The sequence below is a fragment of the Nasonia vitripennis genome, chromosome 1 (genome assembly GCF_009193385.2).
Source record: "Nasonia vitripennis strain AsymCx chromosome 1, Nvit_psr_1.1, whole genome shotgun sequence".
NCBI classification, from domain to species: Eukaryota; Metazoa; Arthropoda; class Insecta; order Hymenoptera; family Pteromalidae; genus Nasonia; species Nasonia vitripennis.
The window spans coordinates 35,457,377-35,476,639 of NC_045757.1; the positions used below are offsets into that span (position 1 = coordinate 35,457,377).

The 19,263-nt window shown below is 45.5% G+C and overlaps 1 protein-coding gene and 1 non-coding gene across 4 annotated transcripts in view; one reads left to right on the forward strand and one right to left on the reverse strand.

The window, feature by feature from the left end:
- Positions 1 to 17,700, reverse strand: part of LOC100123665 (ankyrin repeat domain-containing protein 50) — a 30,029-nt gene extending 12,329 nt beyond the window's left edge. For all 3 annotated transcript variants that reach the window (XM_031921370.2, XM_003423920.5, XM_008217283.4), the window contains exon 1: positions 17,194 to 17,700. The gene's annotated coding sequence lies outside the window, so the exon portion shown is untranslated. The remainder of the gene's footprint in view (positions 1 to 17,193) is intronic.
- A 1,268-nt stretch (positions 17,701 to 18,968) lies between these two features.
- Positions 18,969 to 19,041, forward strand: TRNAK-CUU. Its single transcript has one exon. It is a non-coding gene; the product is annotated as a tRNA-Lys (tRNA).
- Positions 19,042 to 19,263: the final 222 nt, after the last annotated feature.

The following is a 19,263-nucleotide window of genomic DNA, read 5'->3' on the forward strand; positions in this document are numbered from 1 at the left end:
GCATCACGCACGCGTCCTTACGAAATACACACACACACACACACACACACACACTGTGTTGTACGCATCCCGTCGCGCAAAAAGCGTACATCTCCTCAACAATACCCTGAACATCAGAGAGGAAACGCTCGCTCTTACGTATACACACAGGCAAGATAACGTAGCTCCGTTTAGCTACTGGACGACGCTGATAGCGCGAGTATACGGCGCACACAAAAGCCGCACGAAATGGAATTTCGCCTGGCTCGCGCGGGTGAACTTTCAATAAACTTTGCGGCAATTTATCGGAGCCAGCAGTACCTGCGCGCATAGGAAGTTGTGTGGCGTATGGCGAAATCGGCCGTTGCCGTGTCCTATAGACTGTGCAGGAGAATATTTATAACGCGAGAGAGGAATTTTACTCTCTCGGCGACGCGTGCAGCCTGTTATTGGATAGGTGCGCAGGGTATCGATTGGAAATTCGATACGCAATTATAATAAGCTCTCTTTTTACTCGGGTTCTCTGCTGCTGCTACTGTCCCCGTTATTATGACGTTGCGGGAGCTGAGAGGCTTACGTGTCCGGAGAAATTTTATGGAGATTAGCTTTTATTGAGCTTTGTTATCGACCGCGAGAGAGAGAGAGAGAGAGAGAGAGAGAGCCTGAGTTATGGTTATGGCCATCCGAAGCTTATTGAATGTGAATGGAAGGATAATTTCTTAATAAGTTATTTTACGGTCGTCCTCTCTCCTCCGATATGCGCATACAGAATTACATCGTCGGGAGAGAAAAGGTGCGCTTTCGATTGTAATTATATACGCGACTCGACGCATAGTAAATAATTATGCGTCGGGAATTCGTAAGTTGTCGTCGCTTAAATGTATTCTCGAAGGGACAGCGCGCGAGAGTAAAGAGAAGAAAAAAATCGCTCTCTTCGACGCTTACAAATCCTGAATATTTATCTCGAGTCTCTCCGACCCTCTGCGGGACGAACTTTCCGCGAAGAAATTTTTTTGGAAAGCGTAGCTATAGTCCGAGAGAAAAAAATCGTCCTCTATTAGATTCCACTTCCTGAATATTTATCCCGACTAGTGTACTCCTCCTGCGCGACGTTAACTCATTCATTCTCTCGTCGACCGCCGGCGAGAGGAGAAAAAAAGAGGTCCGCGCGCACGTGCCGACAAACTCTGGCCGAAATAATCGAGAGAGAGAGAGAGAGGCGAGTTTATGCCGTGTGTGTAAACCCACATATGTGAGACCACACGATACTGCAAAGGGCCGCCTCCGCTGCTGCAAGTTTACCTTCGTTTTGCTCGCTTTGCCGAGTTGCGGCGGTGGAGGAGGATTTTGAAGAGGAATTTTATTTAAATTTCTGTGTTTCTATCGTCTCGCCCTTTGAGTAGTGCTGCAGCTCACTCGCGAACTCGTTGAAAGTTTCGCTCGAGGTGCTTGTTTTTCGGGGACGACGAGAGCGTGTTTAGTATAAATGCTTTTCGAGAAGTTGCCTCGGAGGGCTTCTCTCGAGCTGAAAATATGATAATGGGAGAGTTTGATAAAAGGCGGATAAATGGACTCTGACTTTTGGGTCGAGAGAGAGAGAGAGAGGGCGAAGAGGGGCTATCCCAATTTTTATGCAAATTGCACGTATTACACTTTAATCCGAAAACTTTTTTATTGCTCGTACATTTTCTTCGGGCGCGCGCGGGTGTGTGCGTGTTATAAAGAAAAAAAAACATACAAGCTGCAAAATATTGCGTTACACGTCTCCACGTGTAACGCGGCCCAACGTCTGTACCTTAATCGAAAAAGTTACGCAACTGCCATACAGCGCAAAGAGAGAAAAAAGAAGCCAGAAATTCGCCTCGACATCTCCGCCCGCAAAACTTTTGCCGAAAGAATTACACCTATACCCTACACACACACGCTCGCGTACATATTGCACACATCAGCCGTGGACTTATCCCTCCCGACACATTTCTCTCCGTTGAATTTTCGCTCAAGTGACTTTTCAGCCATATGTTTGCTCTCTTGGGAATATAGCTCGACCGATTTGGAGAGAAGCTTCTGCTGCTGCAGCTTCTACGGATGAATTTCCAAGCCGTCGTTATAATATGCGTCTCGCTCGAGTTCGGTTTTATTTTTCATCGAATTAAGTCGACGGGTTACTCGCTTGTAATGAGCGGATAAGCCGATTATTTAACGGCGTACCTTCCTCTTAAGGTATTTTAAATAGAAAATTCTTTTTTCTGATCGCGGAGAGAGAAAAAAAGTTGTTACTTTAATGAGGCTCTCGATGAAGCAACATCCTCCTCCTCTCGCGTGTACGCGCGATAATAAAACGCGTTTATTCCATGTGTATCTGTCGTTTCCTGCGTGTATGTGTGTGTGTGTGTGTGTGCTGCAGCGAGCCGGAGCTTATTCCGTACAAGACTATCGCTTCGATAGGTAAATTAAAAGCCCACAACGAAATGAATATTCCAGAGACCTCCTCCACGTTAATGCATCTCGCGACACACACACACACACACACATAGAGTTCGTTATTACGCAAGATTTTCTAAACATCCTGTCTCGCCAAAAATACACTCCCCTTCGATCGAAAAAGCCGTCCGCGTAAGAGATCTTAAATGCTCGTTCCAAAAACGAGCAAAAAAGAAAGGACGAGAGTGGAGACACACGTTGCACGCATATGTGCCTTACACGCACATATATTCGTGAATTTCTGGCGCAGTCTTCGATGCCAACTCGTCGTCCTCGCCGCTGCTGCACACGTGCGTCATTATTTCTGTCTCTCGACTGTCCCGTCGCTTGCGTTTGTACGTGTGCATGTGTGTGTGTGCGAGCTTGCGCCTGCGTGTGACACGACTGACATGGGAATCGAGCCCGGCATCCGGTACAATAACTTCATTGTGTCGCGGACGTCACCTAGCGTAACGCCAGGGTCTACGTACGCGTGTATGTGCATATGGGGAGAGGAAGGATGCGAGCCAGAAGGCGCCGCTGATGCACTCTTATTATATCACATAACCCAAGAAAGGTTTTCAACGTTTTCGATTGTTTTAATCGTCGGCAGGAGGAGTCGAGCGATTAAGGTCGACGACGAAGTGAAATATTATCTAGAATAGTAATTGAAGTCTAATTGATTGATCACCGCGAAGAACGACTTCGGCACCATTAGACTCTTCGAGTGTGTCTCGTCGTGAAATATGATTGATGTAGGAGGAATAAACGGATACAGAAGCTGAGAGAGAATATTCGTCCCAGATACACCAGCTCTGTGATGAGCTGAATTCCAATTTTCCGCAGAAGCGAGGAAAAAGCGCGCATTGTAAATTGCGCGAAATATCAGCTCTTCGGATACACACATAACTGTATTCCTTAACTGTACCCGAGCAAAGCAGGTAGAATATCAAATCAGGATTTCTAAGTGATTCAAAATCACTCGAGCAGGTATGTATACCCTGTAGCTTCACACTGCTCGGCGCTGCACTTCTATGAATACTAACAAACCTCTCTCTCTCTCTCTCTCTCTTCCCTATACTGTGCGCGCTCATGCATGAAAAATCACATAACCTCAAAATTCGTTTATTTCTCGAATTTGCACACGCGAAAGAAACGTGCGGATGAAGGGATAGAGGAAAAAAGACTGCACAGACTGACAGGAAATTTCGAAAGAGATGGCGCTGCGAGAAAAGTGAGAGAGCAATCGAATTATAACCGGCGCGCACCGGCTGGCGATATTTTCACGGTGAGGGTACTTTTGAAGCGGCGGCTGCATATACACGTCGAGAGAGCTGGGTATTTCAGAGGAGGAATTATGGAAGCGTTAAATTTTACATAAATAGGGCCTTTCAACCTGGGATATTACATTTTTGGCGAGCGAACGTGACGCTAGGTGGCGCTGCGTAGACCGTGTGTTCTCTTGATTTTATCAGATTTTTATACCCTCCGAGAAATTCAGAGGGAAATACCTTTTTGAAGGTTACGAGCTCGCTCCTGGAGTAGCGGTGTAAAACTGCCAATCAATATCGGCTGCATCGACGGTAACTCAACTGACGAGTAAAATGGATTACCGCCGATCAGTCGGGCGATGGACATTGCCAGGATCTTTCATTCGATTACCGTCCACTTGCGAGATAATAGAAACAGAAATTCTCCAACAATGCGCTCTCAGCGCACACCTCTGTCCCACATTTATCACGTACAATGGCTTCGTGTATACTCTAATTCCCAAAAACTTATCCAATTATCGTAATAAATCATTCCAGGGGGCGCAGCGGTAGCACGACAGCGAGACAGAGAAGGTAACTAGAAGTTACAGAGCAGCTAACAAACCACTATGCACATACGGCAGAAGTTAAAACGCAATTGCAAAGCTCGAGGATCTAAATCAGGTCAGGTCACGCGGATATCTCGGATAGCTCTCTCAGCTCTCCCTACTTTTGAATTCGGTCGAACGGAACAATTCTCTCCCGCACTCGAGACGGGGATGGAAAAATTCACTCCGGCTGAAGGATGGAAAGAAAAAACTCGAACAGGAAATTGCAGCAGTGTCACACATACGTGTCGCGCGAGATGCATTTTTCAAAAGCAGATGAGACCCTTGGGTGTATACGTAGTTTGTCGGGCAAAAGAGAGAGAGAGAGAGAGAGAGAGAGAGAGAGAGAGAGAGAGATGTATGTATACAGAAAAGTATAACGTATACGCGCGGGATTATTGCCGTGGGAGAGGAGCACCAGAGAGAAGCGTATAATATAACGGAAATACAGAATTGCGCCGCTGGTCCGTTCCAGCCGTGTAAAGAATTTCGAGGCTGCATACAGTGGGCGTATGTGTATGTAGATTTGGAATGGAATTAGTCGAGTGGGTAATCAGAATTTTGGGATGGGTATATGTAGTCGTGATGTGTGGTATCGCTGGAAATGCGCGAATTGTGGCTATGAGAGAGAGAGAGAGAGAGAGAGAGAGGGAGAGAGAGAGAATTGGGCGAGTTTGTTTGCAGTGAACTGTGACTTTGTTTAAGCAATTGCGAGTCAAAGAACTGCGTCGAAATGCAAATTGGATGAACAACAATTCGCTGCAGGTATCATCACAGATGTGTTGATTTGTAACGGAATGAAATTAACGGAATTCCATCAAAATTTTATGAAAAAATTCGATTAGTGTTTATCGACGAACGAAAAAACCGATAAGAATATATGTATAGTCCCATATGATCAATCACGCAGTGCAAACGCGATTCCTCCAAAAGTCAACGCACCTCATCTCACTCTCCAATCAGAAAAATCCACATCCGCGTGGCCTATCAAATTCCAGAAGCCAAACGACTTCCGACATCTATACACCTACGTGTATGTATACATATCCCAAACCTCAACCCCACGATTGAAATGCGGGTTTATGCTTCGATTAACACCGATTGGATTGGACGTTTCCGAAAAGCCACTGAATTCGCACGCTTATACACGCGTAACACACAGAGAGCGCCGCCCACGCCTCGATCGATACTTTGTATATTTCGCTACTCTCGTACCGCGCCTCAGGCGCTAATAAACTTTTGTATGCTACTCCAGGGGGTGATACACACATTGAATTGCGTATACACGCGTATGTATCTCCGTCGAAACCGAGATTTTAATTGGACGAATACCGGGAGACTAATTGAATGCGTGTATATGCGGTAACGGAGAGGAAAGGAATGCCCCAACGACGATGGCAAATATTGGACTATTTTTATCACGACTCTGAAATTCACTTCTTTTTTCGCGGATATCCGCGGCGGATCGCTGCGAGGAATTCGATATAGGACGAGAGCGCGCTGCGTTTTCACCGGAATTCTCCCTTGTTTTTTGAAAAGTAAATTCCCGCGAAATCTGCATGAAAACAAGCGCACTCCAATCGACAGTGGGATTTTCAATATTCCATTGAAATCCATGGGAAAAAGGAGAGAGTTCGATTCCAGTGAAATTTGCGCACAATCGAGCGCAGTATATAGCAGCGACAGATATGAAATATATAAGAATTAAGCTCGATTCAAAAGCTCGCAGCTGTCTTTTCAGCATCGATTCAGGAAAAAGCACTGCACGGCTTTTCATCATCGATTTAAAAAGGAAGTCGTGTCGCGGCGGCGAGGAATGTAGCGATTAAAAGCTGCCGCGCTGAGACAAAGGCTGCGTCGCGAAAGAGCTGAAAAGCTCCGCGGCATTAAGGCTGGGATGTTATTAAAATGCGCGGGCGTTGCCGGGAAATAAAATTCAAATGCCAGCTCTTGCGAGCGATTCTGTAAGGTGCATAGCAGTGAGGAATGTGTATCGAAGTGGTGAGTTTTTTCTTTGTTTTCGAGTTGCCGCAAGTTTTTGACGGTGCCGGTGGGATGTATGGTAGTAGTTGGTATTTCGGAGACGTGGAAAGTTGCGGGATCGAGTTATGCGATTGAAGTGTTTGGAGAATGCAGTTTCTTATTTAAGGCTGGCGTTGCAAAGTTTTCAACTTTTTCGAACGACATTTTTATTATATACGAAGTTCCGCGCGGAGGTTACACATTTTTGATGCAGCTGCGGGAGAAAATTGTAATAATTTTTGAACTTCGAAATTGCATAGCGAAATGTGTATTTTGAAGTATTGAAATATCTCAACGCGACCAAACATTCCATAAAGCTCGCATACTTGTCAAACTCCTCTCTCGTACATCCTTGTGCGAACCAAGCAGCCACACGTTGCGCGGCTCGAAATTCCCCAACTAAAAAGTCCAAATTAATTTTCGCAAATTTTCATTTCTCATCTCCACAGTCCGAGAAATGGAAATAATTTTCTCTCGCTGTATAAGCGACGAAGACGACAGCCGACGTCGCGTCAATTGCCGTAATTGAAGTATCAATTACGCGGCGCGACGACGACGACCTCATCTCGTACCGCTTTTTTTTAAAAAAGTGAATTTTCCACTACTTTATACAACCACCGGGAAAATTAATGATTCGGGGAAAAAAAGAATCCTTAATTGTCCTGCCATCCGCGACTTGTTGACGGACGTTTGAATCGTCGCGGTGGTGATATGTGTATATATATATATATATATATATATATATATATATATATTTCGCGCGTACATCTGCGGTCAGCATACGTATGACGCGTGTACGCGATGTTCTATTGATTTTACGTGCGCGTACACAGAGCGCGTTTGACGGATTGTGTAAGGATTGATTGTGTATTGTTCGGATGTAACTCGCTTGTCAAATCGAAATTTAATCACGATCTATACACCGCGATGGAAGATCCCGACGCGAAAATGGTAAATAAGAGGCGAAGCGCACACGCAATCGGGCGTGTGTTTTAATTAAAAGCTCGTGTCCCTCTCTCTCTCTCTCGTAATGCTTATTGCGCAACGTTGTATATACTGCACTACTGCAGCGCACGTATAGCGTGAGCTCGAAATAAACAAAAAAAAAACGAGGTATATTTTATTCGTTTTCGCGGAACTCTGCGACTACTGCCATTAAAGAATTAAAAAGGCGAGCTCGTAAACGCGGCCGAGCGATAGCACTCCCAACGTGGAATATTTCTGGGTCAAGGGATTCACCGTCGCAGATATCGATATAAAAATGCAGAAACTTAAAAAACGCGAAAAAATTTCCGGTGAAAGTCCCTCAATCCTACTGCTAGGAGGACGGCGTATTATTGGCTCAAATCCAAGCGTTGCATATACGTGCCTCGAAAAGCGTCGTTTTGAGAAAGTAAGCTTTCAAATCAAACTTTTGCCATTACATTGCCCGAGAGACAAGAGACGTTTTTTCTCGTTCGCATTAAGTGAGTCTTACTGTCGTTTCTCTCCCGAACTAAGCTCCTCCTCGGCGACGATAAAAGACGGATGTCTGGTAAACACAGCGATTCTTATAAATTTCATTCGATCCGCTGTGCGTTCGGTAAGCGTAACGAGAGTCTCTGCGTCAATCGATATTTCTCTCCTTTCCACTTTCGAACAGAACTCGTTATCCCATCTTTCTCTCTCGCGCTACTCGAGAGAGAAGTAAAGCGCTAATCCAATATCGCGAGAGAGCGATAATTAAGGCCATCGCGCGCGAAAAGTTGTTCCATTGTTAAACAAAATAACTTTCCTCTCTCCTGACAATGGCGCCGAGAACACTCTTCGGGACTTGGAACAAAAGAGAGAGACAACGCCGCGGGAGGAGGGAAAATCGACGAGTAGAGAGTATAGTAGTCCGCAGGAGTCGTCTCGCATCGACCGAAAAAAGGAGGAGTATAGAGAGTTCGAGCTTTTTCTTCTTCTTCTACTGCTTCAGATCTCAAGAGCGCGTGTGTAACGCACGCGGCTCCGAAAGAGTTGAAAAGCGTACACACATGTGAACACGTTAAAATGTCGCCCTTTTTCCGGAGGAGGTTTATTAATGGAAGCACAGCGTCGGCGGCGGGTATTTTAATAATGCATATCACGTGGTCTTATTGTGGCGACGGCCATACAGACTTGTAAGAATCCGGCCGGTAAAAAAATTCCTCGAATCTTAACAAGCCTATTATTTCCGCTTAATTTACGGAATCCGAATAGAAGCTTCGTGGGCCGCGCGGGTCAACTAGATATTACGTAAACGTCCGCGCTAGGTCAAGCGGATTCCGAGCGCAACGCGGAGAGTTAGTGGGAAAATAAAAAAAAACACAGACAACCGTCTCGCAAACTTTCATGGCGCGGTGGCGGGAACTTGCGCCGTAAATTTTTCACGAAGAGCTTGCGGTTATTATTTTCCAATTACGCGGCGGTGTGGAACAACAGCGCAGGAAAACAATAAATCACGCGCGGCTGAACTTTTTACGCGCGAAGGGCAATTATCAAGTTGGGACGCGGGGTGAATTTTTACATTTTTTCAAGTGTCAGGAAAGCAGCGCGATACGGATTATTATGAGAATAGGAGGATTGAGTAAACAGCGAGAGATAACCGATGCACTATCCCTCCCCGAAAAGGAAGAAAGACCAACAGTGCAGTATACGCATGCACGGAAGGTTAAACACGAGATAAACCGAAAGAGAGAAAGAGAGAGAGAGACCGCATCCCACACAGTCGAGTGCGGCAAACAAGCAAACCTAACGAGACGAGTCGAAAAAAAAAGAAATAGTCCAATCACGTGTCGCGCACGTTTTCTCCTCTCCTCATCGAAATGAGATAGAGAGTCGCAAGACACACAGTGGGACGAAACGAGAGGAAAATATGTAAATTGGAAGAGGAAAAAAAGAAGCCAGTGAAACAAAATAGCGAAACGGAATAATCAAACCCGGCGCGTCGAGCAGCTGTAGCGCCGCGCAGCAGAGGAAAAAGAGAGAAGGGTTGCCAAGCGCGTATACACCGCTCGCGACGCGACGAAGGTAGGAAAGAAAGAAGCAAACTATCGATCGATGCTCTCGGGCACTCTCTCTCTCTCTCTCTCTCTCTCTCTCTCTCTCTCTCTCTCTCTCTCTCTCTCTCTCTCTCTCTCTCTGGCAATACGGTGAAAAACAGCAGCGCTGTATATGTACAAGCTGATATCCATATGGCTCTTTTACTTCCATAGAGATTTTTCGCTGCGGCTGGGAAAGACACTTACGCATGTGTGTGTGTGTGTGTGTGTGTGTGTGTGTGGGAGGAGACGTAATATCGCGATTCTTTTTGCGAAAGGGGGAGGGGGATAGTGCTGATCTCATCAATCACGGGAGTATAGAGAAAGAATTGTTTGCGCCGGAGAGAGATGCTGTTTGTTTTCTCGGAGAGCGAGAGAGGAATCTTATACATTCAAATTTCTGGCTTGAAATTCTATTTTCGAATATAACGCGTTGAGCGCGATGCTTATTCATCCGCATTGTTGCAAGGAAGGAAGAGCGTATCGGAGAGAAAATTATTAATTTCGAAGAGAGGAGAAAAAAAAATCCGGCATTGTCGCAGACCATTCTTCATATATACTCCGCCGAACGACAGAAAGATCGTTTCCCGGTTTTATCCTCTCTCTCCGTGTTTCTCTCTCTCTCTCTCTCTCTCTCTCTCTCGCTCGCTCGCGCAGCCTTGTTTGGTCTTTATTATACGGCGTGGTGTCATCCCGTGGTTCTGTGTCTGCAGTGTACGCTATATGACTCCCCTCTCGAATTCCATCTCTCTCTCTCTCTCTCTCTCTCTCTCTCTCTCTTTCTGTCGGTAATTTTTCATGTATCTCTCGTACGCGTCTCGCGCAGCAGTGGAGCTCGCTCTTGTCTTTATTTATTTCGCTCGCTTTACAACTTTTACAGCGGCTCTATATGACGGCTCGAATTTTTCACAGTCGACTTGTTTCACTCGCTCGACGAGAGCTTGCATGAAAAATAGAGCGACGTGGAAATTTGATTTCGGCGTCAGCTGCACTGCTGCGAATATAAAGCGCTGCTATTAGCCAATATCTGTTTTCTAATCATCGATCACCAACGAGCTTGTATTAATTTACGCCGAGAGCTGTTTCTCGACTGCCAGTATGGCACTCCTCGCTCATTAGGAGCGATTCATCACGAGTGTAGCAGCTTCGTCAAATTAAAATCTTCGCTGGATAAATGCTCGCGAGTAGAGAGAGAAAGAGGGAAAAAACGATCTCCGGTTTAATTATATACGCAAAGACCATTATATATAGGCAGAGCTAGATTATTATTCATCCGCGGCTGTGCTGCTTTGTTTTTCTCTTCGCTCCCGGATGGAAATAGATGAATGCATTTCTGGAATATCCAGAATAATGTGTCTCGCGTTGCATGCAGCGGCGCATTCGGCATAGCAACGTCGCCGCTTCTCGGTAAGCTCGTCTCTCTACCGAGTTCTCGATTTTACGATGCGTAATTGAAGTCGCTATTTTCGTTGGAACATTTTTCCTCTCTCCAAAGAGGGAATCGCCTAAGGTGGTTTCCTTTTCGAGCGCAAATGACTCGCGTTTTTTCCCTATACAATTTTCACGTTATAGTATACACGATCTTAATTCGTCACTCGAGAGTAAGACGTATACGCCAATCCGCGTAGCGATCGATATCCGAGTACACACTTTCACCGTGTAATTCAAGAAACAGCTGCTAGATCAATCGACCAGAGAATTAAAAAAAAAGCCTACGCGCAGCAGCTACTCGAGCGGCATCAGCGTCCCTTTGACGAGAGAAAGCCTTACACTCTCTATCTATCCCGAAAAAGTCCACTATACCTCTAGTAGAGAGTTTAATTATCTCCCTTCTCTCTAGTCTGCTCTCCCAGTTCACTTTACACACACACACACACACACAGGCCCAGAGAGAGAGAGAGGCAGCCTCGTCGTTCGGCGTTAATTCGAGTCAGCGACTTTTAATGCTGCGCCCGACGTCGTCGTCGTCGCTCTGCTCTCGCATGAAAGACTTTGCGCAGAGAGAAAGATGCAAGTGTGTGTGTATAGGGTATATAGAGAGCTGCAGCTCGACGCCACGCTGACATCGATCAAGTGCCTCATCGTGTGTAATTCACGCCGTAAAAAATAAGAGCGCGACGAGCAGAGGCTGCTGCAGCTTTTTGTGCCCGCTAAGTGAGCGGCGTCATCGTGTGTGTGTGTGTGTGTGTGTGTGTGTACTGATTTACTTTATTTGTACTCGTTTTCATGTAAATCGGGAGATGCCGTAAGCGCGCGCTGTTTTAAAAGAGAGAATTTTACTTTTATAGACTTTTTCGCAAATATTACCTTTTTTCAAACGGGTGATTGAATTTCCGGTGAAATATGTAACCGAAGCTGGCTTCAGACGCAGTTTACCAAATATTTTCAGCTCACTCGATTAAAATAATCGAATATTTATTCCAGCGTTCGAAACAACAGCTCGTCGAATAGCCCGTCAGAACTTGTTGAAAGTGCAAAGTCTAAAGCCTGCGTCGAACCGCCAATTTAAATTATTAATAATAACGAGTGCAACGTCTACAAGCCCTCGTAAACCGAAACACGTTCCTCGCGCAGCAAACCCGTTTCTATAGCCGCGCGAGATTTCCGTTCTAGCGCGAAACGTCCGTTCGATTTCATAACGACCACAGACTCGTGCCTCTATATGCATACACTTGCAGTACACACTGCAGTGTGTGCCATAACCGAATCGTCGAATTATGCCAGCGCAGTCGAATTTCGCGGGTAAAATTGAGAGACACGGAAGGCGCGCTTTTTTACACGAAGGCTACCACCGCCAGCAGCTTTCATGAAAAATGCATGGCTTTTAAAACGTGCGCGGAATATTCAGCCGATGCTGCTGCTGCGCAGAGAGCCGTTGTTAATGTTATTTGAATAACGACGTTATCAGCGCGGAATCTATGTATGAGAGACGTATTATACGGATTATGAGAGTGGATTATTTCGGAGAACGCTTTTTTTTTCACGGATTATTAATAGCCAGCTCCCGCGCGCGTAACGGAGTGAATTTAATCTCTGTCTCTAGGCTCTGTATTTTGGGGTCGATGGCTGTGTGAAAGCGCTTGATGTAGCTAAATGCGTCTAATGATACATTTATATTTCTCGCGCAGCGAGGTAAAGTCGCCGCGTACCTTGGGCGAATTGTCGGATGGAAAGTACATACTCGTTAATTATAAAATACACACGAAATCTCGCGCAGTGAAATCCAGATGCATTCGTGAAATAATTCGGATAATCCGGCGAGCGCATTTTCGTATAAGCCGTGACATAATTTGCCGAGAGCTTATGCTCGATATTATAAATTCGAGGCGGCGAACAAAAGTGCATCCCCCATTTAGAGTCGATGCAACGGAAATCGGGTTATTAAGCCCGAAATATATAAGTCTACAACCTCGGTTCTATAAATATATGAACCCACTCTCGAATCGATCATACCTCCTCCCTAATCCCTCTCCCTCTCTCTCTGACTGCTGGAAAAAAGAGAGAAAAAAATCCGCCACGCGATTTTCCTAAGCCAGTCTCGCCATTTCCCCGGTTATACACACCCAGAAAAAGAGAGAGAGAGAAAGAGAGAGCGACGACCCCTAGGTGCGGTATTATAGCGAAAAACCGCAGCTCATTTCCTCGTAAAATAAGCGAGGCTATACGTCGGCGAATATCCGTCGGCGTATACAGCAGACACTTTAGAGATATAAAACGCGTAAGCGTCTCAAGTGTTCCAATCCGGGCTATATGCGCTCTCTCTCTCTCTCTCTCTCTCTCTCTCTCTCTCACACACACACACACACACACACTCCTGCGCAGCTGCAACCCAACACCGGCGTAAACAAAATAGAGCAGCCTGTAATCAATACCTGCCGACGAGGTGGTTACACTGCACCTTTCCTCTCTCTCTCTCTCCTCGTGAAAAATTCGAGCTTAACAAATTCGATTCGAAGAGGGGGACACACGGGGGCCACTAATTGGAGAAGTTTAATTATGTCCAGGGTTTAATTAGTTATCGAACTTTGAAGTTTTAGAGCTACCGCGCCCTCTCTCTGACGAGGTTATGCTTTTTGCCTTCTCCTCCGACGTGTTATATAGTGGAAGATAAATTGTTGGGAAACAATTTTCAGTAATCAGGGACGATCGGCCGGCGAGAAAAAAGATTCTTGCAAAGCCGTCTTTGTGTCCGATTTAATCAATGTACGCAGCACTGGCGATAATTGAGCTGGAGCTTTTTCTCTCTCTCTCTCTCTCTCTCTCTCTTTGATTGTTGGCACTGCGCACGCCTCGGAGACAATAATAACGCAACGCGGCACACAAATACAGCTGAGAGTCAGCTGATTCGTCGGAGGCGTTGCGAGCATTGTTCTTATTCAAATCGTGCGTCGTTAAAAAAACGATAAAAAAAATAAGAGTCGTTAGTTCTTTTTCTCTCTCAATAGGCGAGAGCAAGTGTGTATATGAAACGCGTATAACGACGTGATTTACGGCGGCGACGTGTCGATAAACAAAAAATCACGCCGGCGCCCGAGCCAATTCGCGTCGGCGCTAAATCTGTATCTAGCTGTCGTATACGCCGGGGGTGGGACGGTTTTGAGTACCAACGTCGATTGGAATTTTCTATCGCAATCAATTGCCGGCATCGATTCCGGTGACGCGTACTGGCGCCTGTCGTCTTTTCTCTCTTTCCCATTGTCGCGCGCGCGCGCCCGGGAGCTTTAATAACTTCCGCTGCCCTTGCTTAATTAAAAATACAATGGAGAGAGATCGACGGGTGGAGTCGGCCACAATTATTTTTCTCTCCATCATACTCGAGCCCCTCGTTATTATATTGCATAAAGCGTATAGTCGATGAACTGGGTTAATTGCGCGATCAGAGGATTATCTGTCGATAGGTGCACTCGAGGGGAGGATTCCGGCTTGTATAATTATCGCGGATTCGCGATTTCGCGATATCGAGAGAGTCGATGAATAATTCGCGCTTGCATTATAGCTTCGACATATAGCTCGGCTGTAAAAATAACCCGGCGAGTGAACTTTAAAAAAAAGCGTGCGCTTATTTTTGAATACGCGAGCTTTTCCCTCCCCTAGCAACTATCCGCAAAGCCAGCGGAACACCTCTTATAAACAATTCCGCTGACTTCTTGACCGACTGGTTTTGTTGTCGGGATATCTCTCTCTCTCTCTCGGTTATGCAAGCTGCTTTATTGCTCGTTTGCGAGTTAACGGTGTAGGAGGCTTCCAAGAACAAAAATATATTTTTTCGAACATACATTTATCGATATTTTTAACCGCGACAACACGGACGCTTAACCGCCAAAAAAAAATCAGACAAACACACACGCGTCCTCGTCGACAATAAAGCCTGTACCTCTCGAGCAAACAAAGGAAGGCCCTAAACCCCCATCCCGCAGAGCGACTAACGAACGGAGAGCCAAAAAAAAAAGCAGCGGCAAATAAGCCACTCTTGAAAATGTGTCCAGCAGACGTAGCATCAGCAGCCGCTCCCAATGCAAATTTCCAATCCTGTCGTGGCGTGCAGACGAAAGGGAAAACGCGAGAGCGACAAAGCTCTCCCCTCGCGATGCATTTTTTTTTGTCTCCGACGGGCTCTCTCGCGCGCGAGGCATAAAAGGAAGCGTAAAAATACCGGAGCGTCTTATCTCTCTCGCCGCGAGATCAAAACAATCCCCCGCAAGTCTGGAGAGAAAAAGCTGCAGCCTCGGGGCTCGTGTATTAACTAGACAGGGGTTGCTGGTGGTGGTGGTGAAAAATTTTCTAACGAGGGGGGGGGGGGTCGTTATAACGTTTCTCTCTCTTTCGCGTCCTTGGATGTTTATCGCTCGATCCGCGGAGTCAATCTTCGATAAGGAGAAACAACAAACCAGCGGCCGGTGATTAATAGAAAATCAAGAGAGAGATGTAACGCGTGTAAACTCTGACTAACAGGTATGTTCATAATCGAGTGAGTGTGTAATGATGATCGAGCTGTGAGATTACTGCATCGTCGCTTTTTAAACGGAAGTCGAGCTCCTGCTTTGATTTAGCTGTCCAAGCGCATTAGCCGTCGCAAACTGCGGAATCGATCCCTGAATTTAAACTGCGTGAAAACGTAATAATATCAGCTCGACATCTTTCCGCGCGACTGGCTTTAATACACTACGGCGCGAGAGAGAATCGTCTTCGTAGCCGCACCGTGTACTCTATGACTCATCAACAGCAGCAGCAACCCGCGGACTGCATAACGCGTACAATGGCTCGATTGAGACGAGTTCCCGGTAAAAGCGCTGCAGCTGTAATTTCCTTAATTGTCATTCCGGCCGACCGGCGAATTTCTCATCCTCTAATGCCGTCCTTGTGGGGAAAGTTCGGCTATTTTTATTCGCGCAAATCATCTCGCGCTTCCTGTATAATAAAGATCGTCGTATTTGACATGAATGAAGAAACAAAACCCGTTTTTGTAGACGCGCGCGGACACAATATACGACAGACGACTATACATACATACATACGTACTGCCCACACGAGACGTGTCAATGATCTAATGCATATGAATGGCCGAGGCTTATGTGGAACCAAAGTCCTCTCTGTGCTCGACGAATTCAACACACACACACACATACAGAGAGAACAGGCTGTCTCTGTAGACTTTCAGTGTGGCAATTAGCTCTCTGCGAGCACGAGTGATTAGAGCTCGACTGTGTATACACCCTCTCCATACGCGATAAAGGTATATACTCGCGCGAAATAGTTCGCCGTAATCCACTTACCCGTACCTGACGCGACGTGTCCGAACTACTGGTCAAACGCATATTTCGCGAAGGCACTTTCCCGAGGATAAAATCCCTCGCGCGGCATATCCGACGACGAAAGTGTAGTACAGTATCTCCCGAAAGCCGTTAGAAAGCAGCGCATCGTCGGCTTCTTATACACACGCACACTTACTCGGCTCTCTCGAGTTATAGACGGCAGTCTTGGCTTTTTACAACTGACCCTCCCGTTTATATACACCTGCAAAGCAGCGGCGTAATGCGGCAACAATGGCCTATAGAGCGTATACATCTATACGTGCAACCCCCTGCTGTATCTATCCATCCGCAGCTATCATCAACAAAGGCAGAGTGTATATACACGTAAGACAGCGCGGAAACTCTATATATACAGGAGAGAGAGAGAGAGAGAGAGAGAGAGAGAGAGAGAGAGAGAGAGAGAGAGCAGTGCGCGCGGCTCGCACACAGACTCGCGAAAACTCGAGCCGAGAGACGCCATACAATGGCTCGCGGTGTACGCCGAGCTGCAGACGGTTCGGAGGAAAACAAAACACATGCATCAGCAGCAAGAGAGAGAGAGAGAGAGAGAGAGAGAGAGAGAGAGAGAGAGAGAGAGAGAGAGAGAGAGAGAGAGAGAGAGAGAGAGAGAGAGAGAGAGAGAGAGAGAGAGAGAGAGAGAGAGAGAGCCTGACGCTGTCTGCGTGTGTATATCTCTGCGGAAAAGCCGTGAAAACGGAGAGATCGCGACAATGAGCGCCGAGATATACATGTATATACGTATATACGTATATGTATACGGTAGGGGCTGCGCGGCGGCGGCGCCTCCGATAAAATCGCCTCAATTTCGCTCTCCCGTTCTCTGCTCTACTACTGCTGCTGCTGCTGCTACGACTCCCCCCTCCCCCCCCCCCCACCCCCACCCCACCGCGTGTGTCTATACGGTTCTCCGTCAAAAGGGGAGAATCCGACTCTGCGTCTGTACGTATAGGAAGTAGCATACATATATACATGTACGCGTGTGCGTGAGAGCGCGTCTATTTTCGACAAATTCACGTACCTAATACGCGGCTTTCTGCTACTACACAGCCTGCGCTCTCCTCTCAATGGTGCGAACTGCGGCGAGTCGGAGACAGAGAAGTTTCTTGGCTCCTCTTCTTCTTCGTTGTAGCCCGGCACTGAACTTACGCACTTCACACGCACTGCTCTCTCACGACACCATTCGCACGGACTCTTTTTCCCCGGACAGTCTCGGAGTACGTACGAACGCGGCTGTACTTCTCGCGAGGACAGAGAGAGAGAGAGAGAGAGATCCTCCGACACTGAGTCACTGTACGTATCGTTGTAACACCGCACTCGGACGTAGACGACGAGACTCTCTCGCTCTCTCCTCAGCTGTCGAGTCCAGGCGCAAGTTTACACAGTCCCTCGCGGCGGCACAGCAGTAGCGTCGAGATATAGAGCCGACACTCGACTGGCGCTGCGCGAACGTTTCACCGCGCATACGGAATGGGAAAGTGCATTTGGACAACACCGCGAAAGGAGAGCCGAACGTGTGGGGTACTGTATAGGCGAGTTACCCGACGAGTTGCGGGCAGCGTCGGGGAATGGTGGGGACATCTAACGGGTAGGGGTGAAGATAAGTGGTCGGTAAGGTAGCTTTACAATACGCGGCGGGAAGTTCAACAAGAGGTTGCGGGTTCACAGGCGTACTCGACGCAGTGAATAGTTTATGTTTCGTCAGCCTAGTGAAAATAAAAAATCTAATGAAGTGTTATGAAATATAAGAAAATCTAACAAGTCGTACTATTTTGTACGTTTTTGTTGGATTTCGGACCTTTTTTACGTTTTATTACAGTTTGCGAAATTTTATTACATTTTGTTACGTTTTATTAAAATTTATTACAAATCCATTGATCCAGGATTTCATGGGGTAACATGACTTCGCTGAAATGACAAATGTAACGATACGTAAAAAAGTATAACAAAATGTAAAAAATTGTCCGTAAGCGTAATATTATATAAGAAAATGGCGACTTTTTTTATTTTCTACTTCTGCTTACATCCTTTTACTTTTTCTTACAATTTCTTATGCATTGTTACATTTTATTAGAAAATAAATAATTAAAATATATTGACTATATTAGGCGGTAAAATAGCATATGTAATAAAATGTAATGAAATATAATAAAATGTAGGAAAAAGTTAACAAATCTGAAAATGTAAGAAAGTGTACAAAAACGTATGAGAAAAAAGGTCCGAAGTCCAACAAAAAGGTACAGATTCTTATATTTTCTTACATTTTTTTACGTTTTATAACAATTTATTACAATTTGTTACATTTTTTTTCCACTCGGAAAAAAGTCCAATTTAGCATGATCGGACATGGTTTGAAATATCACTCAAATCGAAACTAGACAATCGCCGATTTATTGCTTCTAAAGGCCGAAGCATATCCTTGGATCCGACCTCGAAAATCGCGTATTTTTGGGGTTCACTTATCGGGCGTTTTCGGTGCCTTTGCACGTTTTCTCATTATTCTAACCTACGTAGGATTGAAGAGAACGAAAAAACACGCAAATACAAAGGCCTGTAAATCGATTTTAATTTAAAAAATTCTTGAACATGTTAGTGTATAACAATTTCCAATTTTATTAATAGCTTATCTGTTTCTTTCGTATAGTGAACTCATTAACTTGTTTGTAGTAGTTAATTTTACTTAAAAATTAGCAGGAATTTGAGTTTTACTACTTCAAAATACATTTTTTCAAATTCTAAAATTTTTCTATAATTGACCTAAATGTCTCTTGAACGTGAAAAAAAGCTGCCTCAACTGCCCGGCTAGCTCAGTCGGTAGAGCATGAGACTCTTAATCTCAGGGTCGTGGGTTCGAGCCCCACGTTGGGCGCTTGTATTTTTCTGTAATTTGCAATAATTAACCATAAACAATGTCTAGGCATGCTTATAAGACACCAAAGGCACTCATGAGGCGCTTTAAAATTATTGCCTTTACCGTTAATTTAAACTCCTTATAAGTTTTATTTAAAAGCCTTTTTCATAAAAGAGAGTAATTATTAATTTCGAATTCACACAATTATATGAGGTGATATAACAGTTCATAAATAATACA